This window comes from Meriones unguiculatus, chromosome X, assembly GCF_030254825.1.
Source record: "Meriones unguiculatus strain TT.TT164.6M chromosome X, Bangor_MerUng_6.1, whole genome shotgun sequence".
NCBI classification, from domain to species: domain Eukaryota; kingdom Metazoa; phylum Chordata; class Mammalia; order Rodentia; family Muridae; genus Meriones; species Meriones unguiculatus.
Genome location: NC_083369.1, coordinates 131674827 through 131698196, shown reverse-complemented (window position 1 = coordinate 131698196; position 23370 = coordinate 131674827). Strand labels below are relative to the sequence as shown.

At 41.3% G+C, this 23370-nt stretch overlaps 1 long non-coding RNA gene across 1 annotated transcript in view; it reads right to left on the bottom strand.

Moving 5' to 3' along the window:
• Positions 1-23370, bottom strand: part of LOC132650147 (uncharacterized) — a 102368-nt gene that overhangs the window by 34273 nt on the left and 44725 nt on the right. The window contains exon 2 of the long non-coding RNA XR_009588539.1: positions 16899-17138. This is a non-coding gene — a long non-coding RNA (uncharacterized LOC132650147). The remainder of the gene's footprint in view (positions 1-16898; positions 17139-23370) is intronic.

Genomic DNA, 23370 nt, shown 5'->3' with positions numbered 1-23370 from the left:
ATTTGCTCAACCATGTTTGTAGCAGCTTTATTTGTAATAGCCAGAAGCTAGAAACAGCCCAGATGCCCCTCATTGAGGAATGGATACAGAAATTGTGGTACATCTACACAATGGAATATTACTCAGCAATAAAAAAAAAAGAAAGAAAATCATGAAATTTGCAGTAAATGGTGGGAACTGGATAAGATCATCCTGAGTGAGCTATCCCAGAAGCAGAAAGACACACTGGGTATATACTCATTCATAATTGGATACTAGACATATAATATAGGACAAACATACTAAAATCTGTACACCTAAGGAAGCTAATCAGGAAGGAGGACTCTGGCTAAGATGCTCAATCCCCATTCAGAAAGGTAAAAAGGATGGACATCGGAGGAGGGAGAAAACAGGGAACAGCACAGGAGCCTAGCACAGAGGGCCTCTGAAAGGCTCTACCCTGCAGGGTATCGAGGCAGATGCTGAGACTTATGGCCAACTTTGGGCAGAGTACAGGGAATCTTATGAAAGAAGTGGGCAACATCAGAATGGCCAAGATGAAAAACTCAAGTGACAACACATGCTGGAGAGGTTGTGGAGAAAGAGGAACCCTCCTCCATTTCTGGTGGTAATGTAAACTGGTACAACCACTCTGGAAGTCAGTCTGGTGCTTTCTCAGACAATTAGTAGTGCTTCCTCAAGACCCAGCTATACCACTGCTAGATATATACCCAAAATTTGCTCAAGTACACAACAAGGACATTTGATCAACCATGTTTGTAGCAGCTTTATTTGTAATAGCCAGAACCTGGAAACTACCGAGATGTCCATCAACGGAGGAATAGATATAGAAATTGTGGTATTTTTACACAATGGAATACTACTCAGCAATCAAAAAAGAGGAAATCATGAAATTTGCAGGCAAATGGTGGGATCTAGAAAAGATCATTCTGAGCGAAGTATCCCAGAAGGAGAAAGACAAACACGGTGTATACTTGCTTATATAGACCTACAATATATGATAAACATAATGAAATCTATACACCTAAAGAAGATAATCAAGAAAGCAGACATGGGGCAAGATGATCAGTCCTCATTTAGAATGACAAATGGGATGTGCACTGAACGTATGACAGGAATCTACCGCAGAAGACATCTGAAAGACTCTACCTAGCAGAGTTTCAAAGTAGATACTAAGACTCATAACCAAACCTTCAGCAGAGTACAGGGAATCATATGAAAGAAGGGGAGTTAGTATGATGTGGAAAGGACAGGAGCTCCACAAGGACCAAATGTATCTGGGCACAGGGTCTTTTCTGAGACTGACACTCAAACAAAGACTGTGAGTGGATATAACCTAGAACCTCTGCTAGGATGTGGTCCGTGTTAGCTCAGTAACCAATTGGTTTCCCATAGTAAGGGGAACAAGGACTATCTCTAACAGGAACTCCATGGCAGGCTCTTTGACCTCCCCACCTCCCAAGGGAGGAACAGTACTGTTAGGCCACAGAGGAGGACTTTGCAGCCAGTCCTGAAGATACCTGACAAAACAGAGTCATATGAAAGAGGAGGAGGTCCTTCCCTATCAGTGGACTTAAGGGGCAGGGAGGAGAAGAGGGAGGGAGGGTGGGATTGGGGAGGGAATGAGAGAACGGGATACAGCTGGGATACAGAGTTAACAAAATGTAACTAGTAAGAAAAAAAAAGCTAAAAAAAAAAAAAAAGATAGTAAGACCTGGAGAGGACGGGAGCGCCACAAGTACAGGGACAGATCCTAAAAGTCTGGGCACAGGGTTCTTTTCTGAAACTAATACTCCAGCCAAGTACATGAAATTTGTAGGCAAATGGGTAGAACTAGAAGAGATAATCCTGAGGTAGGTAACCCAGAATAAGAAAGACCCTCACTTATAAGCAGACATAAAATGTAGGATAAGCATAGAAAAATCTGCAGACCCAAAGAAGCTAAACAACAAGGAGGACCTTGGGGAAGATGCTTAATTCTCACTCAGAATGGCAAATAGAATAGACACTGGAAGCAGCTGAAGAAAGGGTACAGGATGGGAACCTACCACAAATGTCCTCTGAAAGACTCCACCCAGCAGGGATCTAAGCAGATGCAGAGACTGGCAGACTGGCAGAGCTCAGGGAGTCTTATGGAAGAATAGGAGATATAAGGACCCTGAGGGGACAGGAGCTCCACAAGGAGACCAAAAAAGCCAACAAATCTGGACCTAGGGTGTCCTGCAGAGACTGACGTATCAATCAAGGACCATGCACTGAGAGGACCTAGACCACCTACTCAGATATACTCCATAGACAGCTCAGTCTCCATGTGGGTATCTTAGTAAGGGGAGCAGAGGCTGCCTCTGACATGAACTTGTTTGGCTGCTCTTTGATCACTTCCCCCTAGCAAGGACCTTGCCATCTTACAGTGGAAGAGGATACAGGCAGTTCTGGTGCCACTTGATAGACTAGGGTCAGATAGTAGGGGAGGAGGACTCCCCTTTTCAGTGGACTATGGGAGGGGCATGGGGGAAGAGGGAGGGAGGGTGGGACCATGAGGAGATGAGGAAGGGGACTGCAATAGGGAAATTAAATGATGAATTTAAAAAATTTTTTAAAAACTAAATATCAAGGCCATGAAAATAAATCATTAAGCTGCCTCTTAGTAATATTACAAAAAATAATGTAACGTTCATTTCTTCACTTTGTTCAATTTTAGGAAGCCTGAAATTTCTTGGAATATTTCAAAACCTCTTTCCTAACCCTTGTCTGTTCAAAAAGCAATGCTGTTTCAGATCCTGTAATATAGTAACCCAGTAGCAGAGACACATAATTTTTAAAGATATATAGATAGACATTAGCAGACATACAAGGACATCCTGTTTTCATCATTTTTTTCTTTTTTTTTTGTTTATTTACAACACTAACAACACAAGAAACCATTGCTTTGTGAGTACTCAAAAAACACTTGAGAACTGACCTATACCTATAACTCACTGTGCTATTTTTTTTTTTAACGGAGATGAGGTCTAGACAAATATCTGAAGGTCCCTACAATTGTTCAAGAAATTTATCTATCCTGGATCCCCTGTGGTCTAGGATTTCTAGGACTCTACATAAAGGAATCCTGCTTCTTCTAGTTACTACCATCTAAACGCACTGGTATCATTTTTTTCTCTCCTGAAGTCTATTAAATAAAATACATGGGAATCCATTGGTTTGAACTGAGCTACCACAAGAGGCCTCAAGAGACCAACTTCAAATGTAATCACATACATTAAAGTTCTACATCTGTAAATTAAAACCTGGGAATTTCTGGCATTCTAAGAAGGGAAAAGAGAGAAAACAGCCAACTCACATTATGCTAGCAAGAGGTTAATTAGCTTTTAAAAAACTAATTGGTGCTAGAGATGTAGTTCATTTGTTGCTTGTCTAGCATACAGGAAGCCCTGGGTTCTATAATAAATCTGTGAAAGAAGTTGGGGCAATATATACCTGTAATTGCAGTACTTGGGAGATGGAGGCAGGAGGAGGTTCAAGGCTGGGTGAAGGGGAGAGGGCTCAATGGATAATGGACTTACCATAGAAGTCTGATGACCTGAATTCAATCCCCAGAACTCACATAAAGACCCAGATATGATGGCTTACATCTGTAATCCCATTTCTTATAAGCTAAGATGTGAGGCAGAGATAGAAGAATCAGCCAGAAGCTTGTGGATGAGCTATTGAAGAACTAGCCTGCCTCCATTTTAGGTTTAGAAGCCATCTTTATAGTAAGAGTAAAATATGTTCATTTCTGTTCATGAATTTTCTGTTTCTGAAGGATTGGGCTATGTCCTACCTGGAACTTTATAATTACAAATGGTTTTGTACTGCCTGTTCCAGGAACGGCAATCACGTTACTGTTTCAAAAGTTTTTTATAAGCATTCTATGTTCATTGCATGACTACCTATGAATACCTTGTTATAACTATGACTACCTTTTGTATGCCCACCTTGCAACCATGTCTATGTCTCAAGAGGTTCTTAGGGATTACTTGTTTATTTTGCTCCTGTAACCCCATCTATTTTGTTGGCCAAATCCCCAATTTGGAAAACCCATGAGCTATAAAAGCCTTATCTTCTTCACATCCAATACTGACCTCTGAAACTTCGCCCTAGGGGAAAGCAGCCCATGTACATAAATTAAAAAGCTTGCTTTCATTAACTTGCCCATGATGATTTGAGTCAGTGGTCTTTCTCCTCCCATCTTTGAGATTATCCTTAGTCTGTTGTCAAATCCAAAGGAAACCCCATTTCTCCAAATTCAAAAAAAAAAAAAAAACGGAGAAACGGCCATCTGTTGTGTCTATTAGCGTAAAAAGGCACATGCTGGACTTCAGGCTCCTTCAGTATTACAAAGTACCTGTTACATGTTCCAAAGACCATGATAACATGCTAGGTCTTCTCATCTTCTCCCCTACTCTACACTTCTCTAGCTCACAGGATTCCCTACTCCCAAGCTACTCATTTTCCTTAGAACACTGCTATTTTAACTTTGCTCTCTCAGTCTCCCCTCAGTCTCTTTGTCTCTCTCTCGCCCTTCCCCTGCTCCCTCCTCTTTGTCCTTCTGTCCTTCTGTCTTCTTGTGCTGTCCCTCTATGTTTCAGTCTCTGTCTCTCTGTCTCTGTCTCTGTGTCTCTCCTCTGTTCCTGCTTCTCTCCTGGCCAGATCTAGTCTACTGAACATGCTAAGTCTACTACATTCTCTCCCTGCTCTGAACTCTTCCAGATGCTTCTGGCTATTCTTTCTCTGATATCTCCTATAAAAACCTTCCCCTTAATCATACCATGGAGTGGTCGTGTCATCTGTTTATACACCTGGAATATGTTGGGCAGCAGAAGGAACAAGAGAATCTCTCTCCCAGCAAGGTGAAATGCAAAAAACAACTCTGGAAAGTTATCCTCAGACTGTGGCATAGGATGTCATATTAGGTAGCATTGGAGGTCATTGAGAGGATCCCCCTCCCTCACATTTTCCTGGTAACACTGGAAAGGTAAATTATCCAAAACATTACATATCATTGTCTCTTTTGAGTTAATCCAGCTAGATTTGCCAATCACCTTGCTGGGAGTGCCCCCCCACACACACACCAGATACACCCTGGGGAAATCTGATTCACCCAATAACATGCTAAGGAGAAGGAAGATCTGTCACCCTATTGTGAGCAACTGAGATTTATAGCTTACACTCTTTGTTGATTTTTTTCTTAAACTCTAATAAAATTGTCCAGCGAATTCCTTTGTATTTAGCTTCCAGGTTCTTTTATTAATGAGACTAAGAACCAGTAAAAGAAAACCCTATTTCCCTACAAACATTAGCACCCCCAACAAGGTACAAATAGACAATAAATACATATTATTTTGAAACAGGTTTTATGTGCACCAGGCCTGCTTTGGACTATGTAGCTGAGAATGCCTTTGAACTCCTGATCTGACTAACCATACCTTCTAGGTGGATTACGGCTCAAATTACCATGCTCTGCTTCTCATTTAGCATTGCTTTTAATTTTTAAAAACTATTACTATGATTAAACAACAGGTATGTACCACCACATTATATCTAGTGTTGGTGATGGTACCCAGGGCTTTGTTTATACTAAGCAAATACTCTATCCACTTAGCTACATCCTCAATACCTAATTAGTTAATCTTTGAAAAAAATAAATTCAAAGTCATCCTCAGCTGTATAGCAAGTTTGAGACCAGCGACTACCTGAGATATTTCTTCAAAAAGAAACTGATAGTTCCCTGCTGAAAGACTATACTTCCTAGCTTTCCTAGCAGACTGAAGATATCATTTCCACCCTTAAAGGGGCTACATCCCATCTTCTCCTGTAGACATTTTGGCCATCTGTACACTTGCGTGAGAAAGATACCCACTCACATTAAATAAACATGCTCCTGACTAAGGCCTAACCAGGCCTCTTTTTTTTTCCTTCTGTCTCTCTACAACTGAATTTAAATAATCTAATATAATGGCATACATACATACATACATACATACACATACACACACACACACACACATATACAGAAATACTCACATTAAATAAATGTGCTCCTGACTAAGGCCTGAACAGGCCTCTTTTTTTTCTTCTTCTGTCTCTCTACAACTGAACTTAAATAATCTAATATAATGGCACGCGCATGCACACACACACACAGAAATACAAACAGGAAAGGATCTGAAACTCCATCCCTTGAAAAGGGAAGCTCCAAGCCTTTAATCTAGGACCAAAGGGCCCAGAAGGACCACCTGTTTTCTAGGGGAGACTTTTATTTTTACTCTCTGTCTCCACCCTTTGTCTCTCACCTTATTGTCTCAGGAAACAGTCTGACCTAGATGGAAGATCATACTGCATTTGACCAGAACATACATGTAACAAAATTCAGGGACAAGATCATCTGGTCGACCTAACTCAGAGGTACCCTAGTTAAGCCTAGGAGCTCCCTGGGATGTTTTTCTGTAAGACCTACTAGGTCAAAGGCAGTGGAAACCATCTACTGGTTGCAAAAAAACACTGTCTCAGCTAAAGGCTCTGTGAACATACCACTGGCCTTGTGGTAGTTTAATCCTGGAATTAAAACAGCTGTGGATGTCCCTTTACATACAGTAATTTCAAGAGGACACTCTAAGCAATTGAATATTGATCTCCCTTTTTTTTCCTTTGTCCCACATCCACTCCAAATTTCTGTAGAGACTTGCTTAGCCAAAGATTTCAGTATCTTTAGAATGGCTAAGGTTGGCCAAGAATTCCTGGAATTCTCTACTGGCCCATAGCCCAAAACTCTGAGAACCTTCCACTAGCCCTGTGACATTAGGTCTGGGATTCAGTGGAGCTTCATAAATGAAATGGCTACTGCTGGCCCAAATTCAGATTTTTTTAATATCTAGACAGATTTAAATAACTCCTTATGACAAAATAACATCATAGGATGAAGCCATATCACCTATAATACTCTCAACTAACTTAAATTTTTCTCAACCCTCTGGTTTACAAACATGCTCAAAGCCAGAATGCCTACCTGTTTGTGCTGGGCCTCCAAACTTGTGTCTGTTCTTAAGATAAAAGAACTCTTTTACCATGTGCTTTTCCTCTACCTGTGCTTCTGCTTCCCAAAGCCTGAAAAATTCTGCTTGTATCTTTTAACAGTTAAGTACTAAAAGCATTTCAGGCTGTCTGCTACCATCTGTAGACACATACACAAACTGAATATAGATATGTAGATCACTGGGTTTAGTTTTACTCCATTTCTTTACGGATAGCCTCTAAATCTTTACGTGTTTTATTTGTTCCCTCTATTATCCTCTTCATCAGCATAGATGTAAGGTCATCTTCTTGATTTTCTATTATGCTGCGTTGTCCAGGGATGTTGCCCCTGGATGGCTGGGTTCTGGAGATGCCATATTGCTCTGTCTTTTGTTGGTTGAGCTTTTACGCTGACCTCTACCCATTGAGCTGTTTTAGGTGTTGGCTGTTAGTTTCTGTGCTTCCTGGAGTCCTGAGGTAGGGAGAATCCCCTTGGCCAGAAGATGATTTTTCCTAAAGGAGTCCTCCTCTGCTTTTTGGTTATGGTCACTGTATGGCCAGTGTTTCTCAGGAATTGCCACTGCTCACCTCAGGTGTATAGCCCTGAGTAGTAGCTGTGGTCTTTGTTAGGCACGGGGGGCTCTCCTCTTACCCATAGAAGTTCTCAAGACAGCTGCCCCACTGCTGGGTTTCTCGTTATAAATTTAGTGAACTGCTGCTGTTGTTACAGTTTTCCAGGTACAGTCCTCTTGAAGAACTTGCTGATTCCCTAGCTGTGGGGTTTTTCTCCCAACAGGGAAACTCAGTCTGTTATCCTGGGGCACACAGTTCTGTCCGGGAAAGTGAGAGGAGCACCCAGCAAGTCTCTGGGCCAGAGACTGAGTGCTCCGCTTTGGGCCCAGAGAATGTGCACCTAGGTTGAGTTGGCGCCTGGAGGAGCTGCTCTGGTCTGGAGGCTGGGTGCCTCAGTCTGGACCAGAAGCTGTGTGTCCCTGTCTGGGATGTCGGCTGCAGGCACTGCTCTGGTCCAGATGCTGTGGGTGCATCCCTCTTGAAGGACCAGGGATTCCCACAGTTTTGTCAATCTAGCTAGGGGTAACTGGTTGATCCTTGGCACAGTATCTGAGGGCTGCTGTAATGGCTCTCTGGCTTTTGTAGGTCTGAGGATGCAGCTGTGTGCCCCAGTGCCCTAGTGTTACTCAATAATGGCGCATGCCTGCATTAGAAAGCTAGAGCCTAGAGTCTGCGTGAATCCAAAAAGTCTTTTGGTGCTGGGTGTCCTGAGCGTTAGACCTGATGATCCTCCCCGCTAGGGGTTTCCTCCTGCCAGGGACACCCAGTTTTTGCTTTGGGGACCACCGTTCTGTCTGAGGTGGCGGCCAGTAGAACCCACAGGCACAGAGGCCCGCCCATGGCCCCGCCTTTCTGGCCGTTGCGATCCTGGGCATCTCCCTAAACAGGGTAATTTTCCCAAGAACTTTCCTGGGTGGTGGTATCAGCTGAGTGCTCTGAGATCAGACCAGCCGTTTCCCTCCCTGTGAGTTTGCACCCAACGGTGAAACTGAGTCTCTGGTGCCCTGGTACCCACAGTTCTATCTCAGGCGGTGAATCAGGTGCGCAGGCAGGCCGGGCTCTGTGCCGGCGCCTGGGACCCCAGCTCTGGCTCCAGGCTGGCTCCTGGAGCACCCTCAGAACCCGAGTCTTTTCCAGGGGATGTCTGGGTGACCTAAGGTCGGTCCCAATTGTTTCCTTCTCCGTAGGGTTATCTCTCGACTGGAAAATCCAGTCTGTGATGTTGTAGGCCCACAGTTCAGTTTGGGACAGTGACCAGATCACGCTGGTGTGTAGCTCTGGGCTGGCGACCAAGCACCTGGAGGAACCAGGGTCTCTTCCGCAGTTTAGCCCGGTGAGTTAAAGCTGATTGAATCCCCCACCGTGGGGTATCCTCTCACCTGAGAAACACAATCACTTGTGTTTTATGGCCGTGAGTTCTGCTTGCTGGTCACTGTGCCTGTCCTGCTGTGCTGCTGTTCAGAATGAGAGTCCTCCCGGCGCCGCCATCTTGCCCCACCAGGTTTAGTTTTACAAAGACTCAAATGTCTTGTGGGTATAGATAATATTGAAAATAATTGATTCATAGTATTTTACTCTACTGAGAAGTTTGGCTCTGGAGTTAGAATTTAGACCACCTGCTTTGGACCCAAGTATATTTGTTTAAAAGTTTCCACCAATATCATTCCTGGGTCAGATTGACCACCTGACTCTTTGATAGGGAGAGAGATAAACAGAACAGCCCAAGAAAAGATACTTTGAGCTTGAGAATAACTAAAAAGTAAAGTATTTCCCAGAAAGGTTACAAATAACAAGGTGTTTAGCTCTCTAAATTCTCCCCTCTTTTCCTTGATTTTTGTTTACGATCTTTAAAGCTTTTATTCAGCTTTAACTTTCTGTATTTTAAGATTTGTAAGTTCATTGAGTGTGATTTAATAGATCTGTAAAATTCATAACAAGAAGTTAGATTAAACTTGTAACAGAGAAGGTTGACAGTAAAAAAAAAACAGTCTATTTATAGGTAATCTTAATTTTCTAAAGCATGCTTGTGTATAACTCGAATTCAACTCTTGATTAGCAAAAAGGTGCGTGCTTGATAGGTTCACCTTGCAGTACATAAGTCTTGCCAACATCTTGTCTGTTGACCTCATCAAGATGGAAGTATGCCACATGACTTTACCATGATCTTGCTTAAGGTGATCACATGGTATCCCTCTATTTATCATTGTATTTCTTTTCTGAGATTAAGGAGACAAGACTAGGCTTCCAAGATGGTTTCTTTAAAACCAGATCATAAAAAACAAAAAAAGCCACAAAGGACATAAAGTACCTTAGTGTGGCCCTAAACAAGAAAATCAAAGACTTGTATGAAAAAAAATTCCAGTCTCTGAAGAAAGAATTAGAAGAAGATATCAGAAAATGGAAAAATCTCCCATGTTCATAGATTGGCAGGATTAACACAGTAAAAATGACCATCTTACCAAAAGCAATCTACAGATTCAATGCAATTCCCATCAAAATACCAACACAATTCTTTACAGACCTTGAAAGAAAAATTCTCTACTTCACATGGAATCAAAATAAACCCAGAATTGACAAAACAATCCTCTATAAAACGTCTCAAGGTCTTTTGGAGATATCTCCATCCCTGATCTCAAGCTGTACTACAGAGCAACAATACTAAAAACTGCATGGTGCTGGCACAGAAACAGAATGGTGGATCAATGGAATCGAATAGAAGACCCTGACATAAATCCACACAATTATGGACACCTGATTTTTGACAAAGATGCCAAATCCATTCAATGGAAAAAAAGATAGCATCTTCAGCAAATGGTGCTGGACTAACTGGATGTCTACACGTAGAAAAATGCAAATAGATCCCTACTTATCACCCTGCACAAAACTAAAGTCCAAGTGTATCAAAGACCTCAACATAAAACCAGACACACTAAACTGCTTAGAAGAAAAAGTGGTGAAGAGCCATGAATTCATTGGCACAGGAGACAACTTCCTGAACAGAACACCAACAGCACAGGCTCTAAGAGCAACAATCAATAAATGAGACCCCATGAAACTGAAAAGCTTATATAAAGCAAAGGACACTGTTGTCAGAACAAAACGACAGCCTACAGATTGGGAAAGGATCTTCACCAACCCTATATCTGACAGAGGACTAATATCCAGTATATATAAAGAACTAAAGAAGTTAAATAGCAAAAAATCAAGTAATCCATTTAAAAAATGGAGTACAGAGCTAAACAGAGAATTCTCAATAGAGGAATATCGAATGGCAGAGAAACCCTTAAAGAAATGTTCAACTTCATTAGCCATCAGGGAAATGCAAATAAAATTAACCTAAGATTTCACCTTACACTCATCAGAATGGCTAAGATCAAAAACTCAAGACACAGCATATGATGGAGAGGTTGTGGAGAAAGGGGAACCCTCTTCCATTGCTGGTGGAAATGTAAACTTGTACAACCATTCTGGAAAGCAATCTGGCGCTTTCTCAGACAACTAGGAATATTGCTTCCTCAAGATCCAGCTGTACCACTCCTAGGCATATAGCCAAAAGAGGCTCAAGCACACAATAAGGAAATTTTCTCAGCCATGTTTGTAGCAGCCTTATTTGTAATAGCCAGAAGCTGGAAACAGTGCAGATGCCCCTCAGTGGAGGAATGGATGCACAAATTGTGGTACATCTACACAATGGAATATTACTCAGCAATAAAAAATAAATTAAAAAAAAAACAGGGAAATCATGAAATTTGCAGGTAAATGGTGGGATCTGGAAAAGATCATCCTGAGTGAGCTATCCCAGAAGCAGAAAGATGCACACAGTATATACACACTAATATAGACATATAATATAGGATAAACCTACTAAAATATGTACACCTAAAGAAACTAATCAAGAGGGAGTACTCTTGTTAAAATGCTCAATTCCTATCTAGAAAGGCAAAGAGGATGAACATCAGAAGAAGAAAAGAGGGAACAAGTCAGGAGCCTGACACAGAGGACCTCTGAAAGGCTCTGCCCTGCAGACTATCAATTCAGATGCTGAGACTTATGGGCAATCTTTGGGCAGAGTGCAGGGAATCTTATGAAAGAAGTGGGAAATAGTAAGATCTGGAGAGGACAGGAACTCCACAAGGAGAGCAACAGAACCAAAAAATCTGAGCAGAGGGGTCCTTCTTGAGACTGATACTCCAACCAAGGACCATGCATGGAGATAACCTAAGACCCCTGCACAGATGTAGCCCATGGCAGTTCAGTATCCAAGTGGGTTCCACTGTAATAGGAACAGGGACTGTCTCTGCAATGAACTGATTGGCCTGCTCTTTAATTACCTCCCCCTGAGGGGGGAGCAGCATTACCAGGCCACAGAAGAAGACAATGCAGCCACTCCTGATGAGACCTAATTGACTAGGATCAGAAGGAAGGAAAAGAAGACCTACCCTATCAGTGGACTTGGGCAGGAGCATTCGTGCAGAGGGAGGAGGAAGCGAGGGATTGGGAGGGGAGGAGGGAGGGAACCACAGGGGGGGTACAAAGTGAATAAAGTGTAATTAATAAAGAATTTTAAAAAACGATAATATTTTTTGCTATTTTTCAGATTTAGATTTTTGGACAAAGTGAGTCATATAGAAAGTGGCATTTTTGTAAAAGTACACCAAAAAATAAAAAGCCAGTCACTCTTTGGCCTATATTTATGGTTTAAAGTTTATTTTAATACTAAAGTATCTTTAATTTAAGAGTTATGATTTTAAGAGTCAAACTTAACAGGGACAAAACTACAAAATCATCATCTCATAAAAAGTTTCTTACTAATTGTCAGCTGTTAAAGATAATTAAGATATACAGATTAAAGGTCAGCCGTGCTAAGTACAAATGTAATTTATTTATAGAGACAAGCTTGGAGGGAGAGACCAATTTTGTCTCCCATTACAGGGTCTTCTGTTATCTCCCATCATACAATATTCTGCATATGTTGCCCAAATTAAGCCTGAAACAAGTAAGTTGAAACAAATTTAAAGTAAACTTAAAGTTCATCTAATATAAAATAATAATCAAAATCAGCTATATAAAAATGGGGTTCCAATTTTGAAAAAAAATCACCTTATCAAATTATTTCTAACCAAAGTTTGTATTTTGCATGAGATACTCAGTTTTTGTTCGTTTAATAATAGCTGGTATTGTTAACATTTGAAACAAATATACCAAGTTCATCATAGGTAGAAACAAGGAATATCACTTAGAAGTTTTCTGTTCAAATTCGTTCTTTAGATGTTAAAATTTAACTGACTTCTCTTACAAAGCATCCAGGTGCATGTTCCTTATGCAGGAGTCTGATGTAAACAAATAGCTAATTAAAGCTACCTCATCTTGATGTAAATGTTTTCCTCATATAATTTTGTCTCTTAATGTTCCCCACAAAACTGTACAGTTAGTAGCTCCTGACTTATGTTCTGGATCTTCGCCAACTCTTAAGTTTTATCATGATCTCTTGGTGCTCTAACTGCTGTTCATCTCATTGCCCTTGTCAGTCATGAAGGTAATAGTTCCCCTAAGAGCAGTTCAGGTGACCTCTGATAGTTGACTAATGGGCCATCCAACTCTTCTTGCCACTCTAGATATTATTTTGGGGACTCCGAACTAAAACAGACTGAAACCATTTTCTTTACATCAATTAACCTCTCTGTCTCACCAGCTCAGATCAGCTTACATCTTACAGGACTAGCTCGACTCCTTGATTGTTAAAAGGACTAGATGTGTCTGCTGCTAAGGATGGGATTTGTGCCCTTCTCAATCAATGATGCTTCCACACCACCAACAAATCCTAGCTGGTTTGAAATGGGCTTAAAAACACAGGGACAAGACAAAAATTCCTTCTGGGTTTCATCTCATTCTGGGTTCTTCCATTGATCATTCTTTCTTTATTATATTCATACTTCTCTTCTTACCCTGTCTTTTAAATGTTTAACTTACTGAACTTTACCTTATATGCAAAAAAAAAGTTGCATACAAGCTCTCTCAATAGCTCTCACCCTACAACAGCTCCATTTATTCCCAATACATCTATTTTTTTTTAATTTTTTATTTAACTTTTATTAATTACACTTTATTCCTTTTGTATCCCCCCATAAGCTCCTCCCTCCTCCCTTCCTGGTCCCACCCTCCCACCTTTCTGAAAGCATGACTCTCCCCAATTCCACTGATAGGGGAGGTCCTCCTCTTCTTCTTTCTGATTTTTTTTTTGTTGTTGTTGTTCTTCTCAATGCAGTTTATTCAGGAACCTTGAACAATCTTCTGACCCTGGGGAAAGCCAGCCCACAGCTTAAAATAGCCTCTGGGTAGCCAACCCCAGCGTGCCACGTGGGCAATGCAGATAGGTCCACATACAAGGAAGCAAGCCAGATCCTCAGTCTTAGCCAAATATGGAGTTGTTTGTGACAGAGAGCACTCACCATCGGGAAGGTGGAAGGCGGAAACCAGCTCCATCTTTAAGGCACAGCATTACGCAGCTCTCTACAGTTCCCCCTTTTTGTTTTAGACGCATCAGGCAAGAGTAGAGGTCTGATCTCTGATATTAGAAATAAATTGGGACTTTGTACCAATGTTCGTTTAGGTGTCATCCACCCAAAGAGCAACAGACCCGTCCGATACCTTTTTCTCAGAGGCGGGACCTGGGGCATCAACCCGCATGCAATCAGACATGCTCTTCTCTGGGTCCAAAGCGGCTGACCCTGAGTGTAGTGCTTAGCCTCGCATCCTGAGCGTAACATTTCAGCTTTTTATGGTAGCCAGCCATGCTTGGGGAGACTGTCCTGCTTCAATGGTTGTAAAGGCCTGAATGATCATGGCTGCATCACACTGTTGTGAGACTCTAATCTTGCATATATACCATAGGCAAACCAAGGAGACCAACACCAGAAGGCCTGCTAACGCTCCCATGCCCGCCCATTCCTTCAGATGATTCATGGCTGCAGCAATACATGATGATAATCCTGTGGCTAGTCCTGCGTCCACTCTGGTAGAATTTGCCGTAACAATGGCCACTCTCAGCTGCTCCATCATAGTATCGAATTCTTCAGTCCAATTACCTAAAATATAGCTAGACAATTGTTCCCAATACATCTATTTTTTAAAAAGGCCCTTTAAATTCAGTGGAGAAAATGGGTAAAAGTGACCTTTACCCCTTTTACCCTGGACCAGATACAATTCTTTACATCAGTCCTCTGTTTTCTCCTCTTCCTTTCCTTTGATGTTCTGCAGCTCCCTGAGGCTTCTGCTAGTTCATTTTGGTGAAACAGTTCTGACAATGGGACTAGTCACTGTCACCTTGAATCAACTCCATAATCACTTCCTCTCACTGATCCATTCCATTTCTCCTGCTTCTGATCATTTCTGTCCTTCATCCTTCCCAGAAAAATCTCTGCTTTACTACATAACCAAATCATCTGCCTACAGCCATCAAACAATAATTTTCCAAGTCTCTCCAGGAAGAAAAAATGGCAATTGCCTGATCCATCAAGCTGATCAAGACTCCTCTTGCTATATGACCAGAAGATTGCTTGCTTCACTTGGTCTAGCACTATCCTCTTAGACAAACACCTTTCTCAGCAGAAAACAGCTATAACCTCCCCCACCCCCGCTACATTTATTTTTACATACACTCGGAGTTAGGAATGAAATCTTTCTGCTGAAAGACTATATTTCCCAGCTTCCCCTGCGGACTATGTAAGTCATTTCCACACCTATAAGACACCACAGCCCATCTTCTGCAGGCATTTTGGCCATCTACACACCTGGGTGAGAAAGATACCCTCTGACACTGAATAAACATGCTCCTGCCTAAGGCCAGAAAAAGCCTCTTTTTTCAACTTTAGTGGTGTGTGTGTGTGTGTGTGTGTGTGTGTGTGTGTATTGTGTGTTGAATATGTTCATGTGTGTGCTGCACATGCTTACTGAGGTCAAATGAGAAGGATCACTAGGATCTGGGGTTGCAGGTAGCTGGGAGCCTGGCACAATTTGCCCTTAAATAACCTAACAGAAACAAAGTATCCAGTGTGGTTTTTGTTCCTTGTTTCTGCATTCCTCAGCCTTTGCTGCCATCAAAACCTAAACTCTGCTCAGTTCACAGAGTTCCTGGCTATTTTGCAAAATGGATGGTGTTTAGTTCATAAATTGTTATTTTTAAAAATAGATCTTTAAAACTCAATGAGTTGACATCTTCCTTATTTAGTTTTTAAAAAGATTTATTTTTATGACCTAGAGAGTTGGCTCAGCAGTTAAGAGCACTTACTGTTATAGCAGAACACCCAGGTTCAGGTCCTAGCACCCATTTTGTGACTCCCAACTGCCTGTAACTCCAGTTCCTTGAGGTCTGATGCCTTCTTCTAATCTCTAGGGGGCTCCTACAAGCACATGGTACACATACATATACTCAGGCACACACATATAAGATAAAATGAAATAAATAAATGCATATGTTTAAAATATTTAGTTTTACTATTTCTAATTCATGAGTGTGTGTGTTTGTGTATGTATGTGTGTGTGCTGTACACGTTTGTGGAGGTCAGATGAGTAGGATCACTACGATCTGGTTATTCAGGTAGCTGGGAGGCACTAGAGGTGGGTGCCAGTAACTGAACTTTGATCCTCTAAGGAGTAGTTAATGATCTTAACTGTTGAACCATCTTTCTAGCCCCCTATTCTTTTTTTTTTTTTTAAATAAGGTCTCGGGTGAAACGATGCTCACAAGAGATGTTATATGAAGTGGTTTATTGTATGGAGATAGAGAGAGAAAGAGTGCAAAAAAGACATGACGGGGGAGTGGAGGGGGACACCACTTCCTCTCCACAGACGAGAGAAGGGTAAGAGTAAGAGAGAGGAAGAGCAAGAGAACAAGAGTGCAACAAGAGAGGTAAGAGACAGGGGTTCATTTATAGCTCTTGTGCAACTGAACTGCACCTGCCAGATGACACATGGTGACATCATAGGTTACTAGGCAACCCCGAAGCAGGCTGCTAATTAAATGCTAACATCAGGTAGCCCAGCTTGTCCTTATAGGCATTATATAGCTGAGGATACCCTTTAACTTTTAATTCTTCCATCTCCACCTCCATTACAGGCATTAACCATCACATCTGGTTTATATAGTGCCTGGAATCAGATTAAGGGCTCTGTGTACAGTAGGCAAGCACTACCAACACACCCTGCTTCTCATGCTTAATGGTATCAGTTCACACCTGTATTCAAGATTAGGAAAACAATAGGAATTTACTTACATTTGTGAGACAACTCCCAACCTTATTTTTAATCAAAATGACACTGCTGCCTTCACCATTGTCTGTTTCCGAGTCAATGGATCAACTTGCAAGATGACTAAAAACACTCACTTGTATTTTCAAAAATGCTGATGAAATGGAAGGTCCGAGTTTCAAATTTTGTATTTGCTTTCACTCTGTAACTTATAGCCAGGTCATTAAGTTACTGTGTTTTTTCCTCTTCATTTCTTTTCCATGTGCCTATAAAATAAATAATAGTAAGTTTTCGTCATCTCTGTACAAAATATGTTACATATTTGTAAGTAACACTATCATTAATTTACTCATTGCAAGACTTATTTCACAAGAACATCGTAAAAGGATGTTCTGATTTCTCTATCTCTACTACTCTCCATTTAAATAATGACTAACTTCACGAAACTCCTGACAAAGAAAGGTTATTTGAGATTTTCATTTACTAGAGAAAAGCCTTTTTCTTTTTTTTTTTTTTTTTTTTTTTTCTGCAGAGGAAAACACACTTTAGCATAATCAGAAGTCAAGAATTGCCAGCAAATCGAAGAGTGGAATGTATCCATTACACTTCGATTTTGGAATGCATCTTTGTTCTTAGTAGAAAAGCAAACAAGTGAAAGTCACCCTGGAAAAACAGAACACTTAACAAGCTGGTAAGGATCTGACTACCCATTCATTTGCTAAATGCTGTCTCTAGTAGAGAGAAAACAATCGCCCCCCACCCCTTTTCACTCACTGCATTCTTTGTAGGCTTTCTCTTTTAAGCTCTGGTGCCCCTTGATTGTCTTTGTCTGACTTTGCCCGTCTGAAATCTAGCAACGCTCCTTTAAAGTTATCAACACAATTTCTTTCTGTGGGCTCAGTCTGCAACAAGGCTCCAGTACACTTGCATCCTCATTCCTTCACTCCTGCTAGCTAACATTCCAAATAATATCTTTCTGTTTTTGTTTTGTTTTGTTTTGTTTTGTTTTCAGTTATTTCCACAGATGTTGTTTCTATAGACCTATCAATGGATGGCATTTGCCAAGTCCACAGCCTCTATGGAAATCTATCTTCCCTTTCCTCTGCCTGACAGCCTATTGTCTGCTCTTGACAGCTGCAGCAACGTCATAACTTAAGGCTGCCACATTCCCCTGACATCCCAGGCAACCAATCGCAAGGCCCTACATACAGGCTGACCTCAACAGAAGCCACAAGAGCTTAGTAAAAGGCTAATTAAGGTGTGTATTTCAACAAATATCTGTATTCATAGTGAACTGAGTCAAAGACAAAGTAAGCTGTCAGGAGTTGCCTGAAAAATGAAGGTGAGTTCTTTCGTAATTAGTTTACATGAAGAAAGGAGTATTGTGAGTTAAATTGGAAAGCTTTCTCATAATTCCTGATAAAAGTTGGTCAAAGGATACTGAAAGAGAACAAAAATGGAGACAAGAATCCCCCTTTAAAAAAAAATCACTGGACAAGGTGTAAAGTACTGGTTCTCAACTTTCTGGATGCTGTGACTCTTTAATACAGTTCATCATGCTGTGGTGACTCACAATCATAAATTATTTTATTGCTATTTCATAACTGTAATTTTGCTACTGTAATTAATTATAATATAAATATCTGATATGCACTATATGCAATATGTGACAGATGTGAAAGTGTCCTTCGACCCCCCTAAGGTGGTCATGACCCACAGGTGGAGAATCACCTAAATGCTTGAAGCAGCGAGGAGAGAGATGGGGCTGAAGAATTTTTGAACTAGGGTCAGTAATGGAGATCTGGTAGGAGAGAAGAGGCCTTCAGAAAGAAAAAAAAATAAAGAAAATGAGAAAATGATAAGTTCTGAGGAAACATGGTTATGCTTAGGATATTGGTCAGTATCCAAAGAAAAGATAGAAAGAGGAAAAGGGAAAAACAAGTTATGCTTTTGAATTAGAACTAAACTCAGAAAAACAAGACACTGCTTTTTTTTTTTGACAGGAACTTTTTTACATACTCTTAGCTGGCATGATACTTACTCAACCTCCTCTGAGTGCTGCTAGAAATGATTTTCTAGCCGACATCTAGAATCTAAGATATCAATTCTGAGCTAAGGATACACTGCTAGGTTAGTAGATTACTTGCTTAACAATTACAAAGCCCTGGATTTGATTCTCCAGCACCACATAAACTGGATAATAAATATCTAGGTGATGGAAACAGGAGGCTAAGAATCAAGGTAATCCTTGGCTACATAGAGAATGAAAAGCCAGCATGGTCTATGCCCCTGTGTTAAAAAAAAGGGGGGGGCACCAGTTGTGGTAGTTTGAACAAAATGGCCCCCATAGGCTAATAAGGAGTGACATTATTTGGAACGATTAAAACATACAGCGGTGTTGGAGTAGATGTGGTCTTGTTGAAGTATGTCACTGGGGTTATGCTTTGACATTTCAGAAGCCCAAGCCAGCCCCAGCAATGTTCTCTCTCTCTCTCTCTCTCTCTCTCTCTCTCTCTCTGTCTCTGTGCCTCTCTCTTTCTCTCTGTCTCTCTCTGTCCCCCTTCTCTTTTCCTGCTGCCTGCTGATCCACGAATCCAGATGTAGAACTATTGGCTCCTTCTATAGCACCATGTCTACCTGCGTAGCTACACACTTACTGCCATGACACTAATGGACTAAACCTCTGGACATGTAAGCCAGCTGCAATTAAATGTATTTCTTTATGTAATGGGAGTTTTGGGTTTTTTGTAAACTCAGTTATGTTATGTAAATATGTTTTCATTTTAATTCCAGTGAAATTTTAGTTGGGCTATAGTTTGTGCACACCTGTCAATTGTCACATGTGGGATGTAATTTTTGCCAGCTGGTAACTGCCTTCCAGGTGCAGCACAAAATCACAGACACTTCTAGCCTTTGAGGTCCTTGGCCTGGTGGAGGACAAATGGCTCTTAAATCCAGTGACCTTGACCAGTCTTGCCAAGTCCAGATAATGCTGCAGGTCTATTTTAATCCCACACTTGGATCCCACAGTCATATTGCCAACTTTTCTTTTGGGAGACTTCAGATGCCTTCTCAGTTCTCTTCATATGCAAGAGACCTGGCTTTAAGTAGTTACTGACAGTCTGCTTTGTTGCCAGACTCAAAACACAGGCCTTAGATGTAACATTTTACCATCTCTTTAGCTAAAGGACAATAAATAAACATAGTATTCTTACAGTAGTCTAATGGTAAATAACTAGATACAAAGGCCTAAGAAAAATGTTACTTGAGGGTCTAAGAAAGTGTTTTTAAGGTTGGCAAATGCAAGTTATAAAGGTTGCAAGGTTCAAGGTGATTTAAGATATCCTAATTAGGTAAAAATACTTAATATTTCCTCCTGTTGCTATGCTACTGCTATACTGACTATCCAGGGCTTTGGCCTTTATCAATAGAGCTCTGATTTATTAATCTAACTATAATACAAAAACATTCCACTATACCACCCACTATCATGGTTCCAACCTCAAGATTTTAAATCTCCTTTGGCTTGTCTTTTAAGTATAGACTTCATAATTATTTCTCATTGTGCCACACTTATGTATATACAGTCTCTAGACTGAACAGAGAGAAAAAAGCCTCTGTTCCAGAATGTGTAATCATACTAAAAGTTAAAATCAAGTGAGCTTTTGTCCCTTCTTCACGGAAGGCTTCTGTCTTTTCAGAGCTCACCTTAAGGAATGTTTATGCTGTTAACAAAAAGGTATATGTCTACTGCCTTTTCTACAATGTAAATTTCAGGGCAGATTACAATGGCGATGCTAACCTGTATAAAGTTTTATCTCCTGTGTAAAATTTAGAAGGGATTATTGTAAGTTTCATTGACCTGAATCCACATCTCAGGTCAATTAGGTTCCAGATGAGTACTGCACCTATTTCCTAGCTCAGAAGGTAGGATTCCTCTCCTTTCCTGGCTAATTGGTCGCTACATTCCCACACCCAACACCAGCCAACTGCTGAGTCCTCACTTCTGGTTGGCACAAGTGCTTCCTACCACTCGCCAACCTACATCCAAACCCTTCATTTAGGACCTTCTTCTCCATTGGGTAAAATTTTCCCTCTACTGGCATGGTTTCTCTTCCTCCCTCTTTTGCTCATCTACGAAATCCTAGCTAGGTAAACCATGTCTGCTATGGACAACTGTGCCCTTGGTCTTTGTGCTGACGAGCTGTTGGAACAGATTGTACCATACTAATCTCCCGAGTCAAACCTTAATTTGGGGATGCCTTGACAGGTCACTGACTCCTACCTGCCCAATGGGAATAGTCCATTTGTCCATTCCTCCAGATTCTTCTCTGGGATGTCTTCTGGAGAATTTCAGATTTCTACATCTAGCGCCAGCTTTAAGGGCCTCTAAGCTTATACACTTCTGCAACCAAGTTCCCTTAGATGACAGATCCAAAATAAAATCTTTTAAATTACTGCCAGTGATTGGGTAAATGGAGACTCCCTCAAGTAAATGGAGGTTCCCATATTCAAGTCTCTTTGATCCAAACCTTCTACCTTTGTTTGCCCTCCCAAAAGTTTTAAATGTGCACCTAAGGAATTTTCTCCATAACCCACTTAACTTCGTCTTCTGCCTATATATATGTTTGAGTATCCTGCCAGACCCAGGTGTTTCCTGCATCCATGACAGCACCAAAACAGCTACTACAGGTGTTCCAGTCTGATCACAGACTTCATCAAACTGGACCTGCACTTTTCCCTCCCAGCCATGAGTGTTCTCACAGACCCTACATAGCATCAAAACAGCCTGTTCTTCCTGGACTTGGCCAGCATTTCAGGCTTTTGACCTCCCTACAGTGGCCCCAGTGTCAACAGGAAATAGCCAGAAAAGAATCTCTGCCTGTTATTCACTTATTATCAACAAAAGTATGAAATGATGTGCTTCAGGCCCAGGACCAACAGCTCCATGTTCTCTAGCATTCTTCAGTCCCTATGTGCTTCTGGGCATGGCTGGCAAACCCCACCCTCTCCATGAACTTTCCAGGGCAGGGGCTTCCCTTCCTCCTCTTGACCATGTAATCTGGACATTTTGTTGCTATTACTTTTCCCTCTCTGTCTCTTACCCCCGTGCATGGCAACAAAGAGCTGCTTCCAATGAACCTATATTGATATACTTTAACTTGCCTTACATGAGAAACAGCCCAAGCTCCTTATTTTTTAATTACAGAAAAAGGGAAGAATATTTGTTAGGACCAATGCCTAAATACTAACAAAATACTAAATAATAAGCACCCTGCTTTTGGGTTGCCTAGCAACCTATGATGTCATCATGTGTCTCCAACCAGGAATTTGCACCTGGCAGGCATAGTTCAGTTGCTCCAAAAAAGGATCAACCCACCACTTTGTTGCTTTCTTTCCTTCTTGCCTTGCACTCTCTTCCTCTCTCCTGCTCTCTCCCTTTTCTCTGTTGGGGCAGCCCCTCTCTTCCCCCTATCATGTTTTTCTCTCTCCTTCTTTCTCTTCATCTCCATCTAATAAACCTTTTTAATATAAAATCTGTTGTGCATCATCATTTCACTACCAACACTGTTCATCCCTACAGCTCTTTTCCAGCATTATGTGATCCAAATGAATTCAGTAAGCCTAGATTTCCCATAGCCTCATACTGCTACCTTGTATGTAAGGTCTTGTAATTGGTTAACCTGGATAACTAGGGTAATTCCATAGCTTTTCCCTACAAACTTAGCAGGCTCCTGAATCACCTAAGAGACAAACCTCTAGGCATATCTATCAGGGAGTTTCTAGCTTGGGTTAACTGAGGTAGGAAGATCTGCCCTAAATGTGGGTGACACCATTCCATGGGCTTGTGGTCTTGGACTGGATTTTTAAAATTTGTTTATTGTTTTATTAATTACAATTTATTCATTTTATATATAAGCTGTAGCCCCCTCCTTAGTCCCCTCCCAATCCCACCATCTCTCTTTCATCTCCTCCCATGTCCCTCCCTAAGTCCACTTATAGGTGAGGTCCTCCTTCCCTTTCCTCTGACCGTAGCCTATCAGATCTCATCAGAACTGGCTGCATTGTCTTCTTCTGTGGCCTGGTAAGGCTCAGGGGGAGGTGATCAAAGAGCAGGCCACAGAAGAGGAAGAAAACAGGGATCACGACAGGAGCCTACCACAGAGGGACTCTGAAAGACTCTACCCTGCAAAGCAGAGGCTGAGACTCATACCCAAACTTTTGGCAGAGTGCAGGGAATCTTATGAAAGAAAGGAGAGATAGAAAGATCTGGAGTGCCAAAAGGAGAGAAAAAAATAATCTGGGCACAGGGGTCCTTTCTGAGACTGACACTCCAAACAAGGACCATTCATGGAGATAACCTAGAACCTCTGCACAGATGTAGCCTGGATTTTTTAAAAGAGAAAGCAAGCTGAGCACTAACATTCATTTCAATCTGCTTCCTGACTAAAAAGCAATGCAACTAGCCTCAGAATCCTCTAGACCTGGATTCAAAAG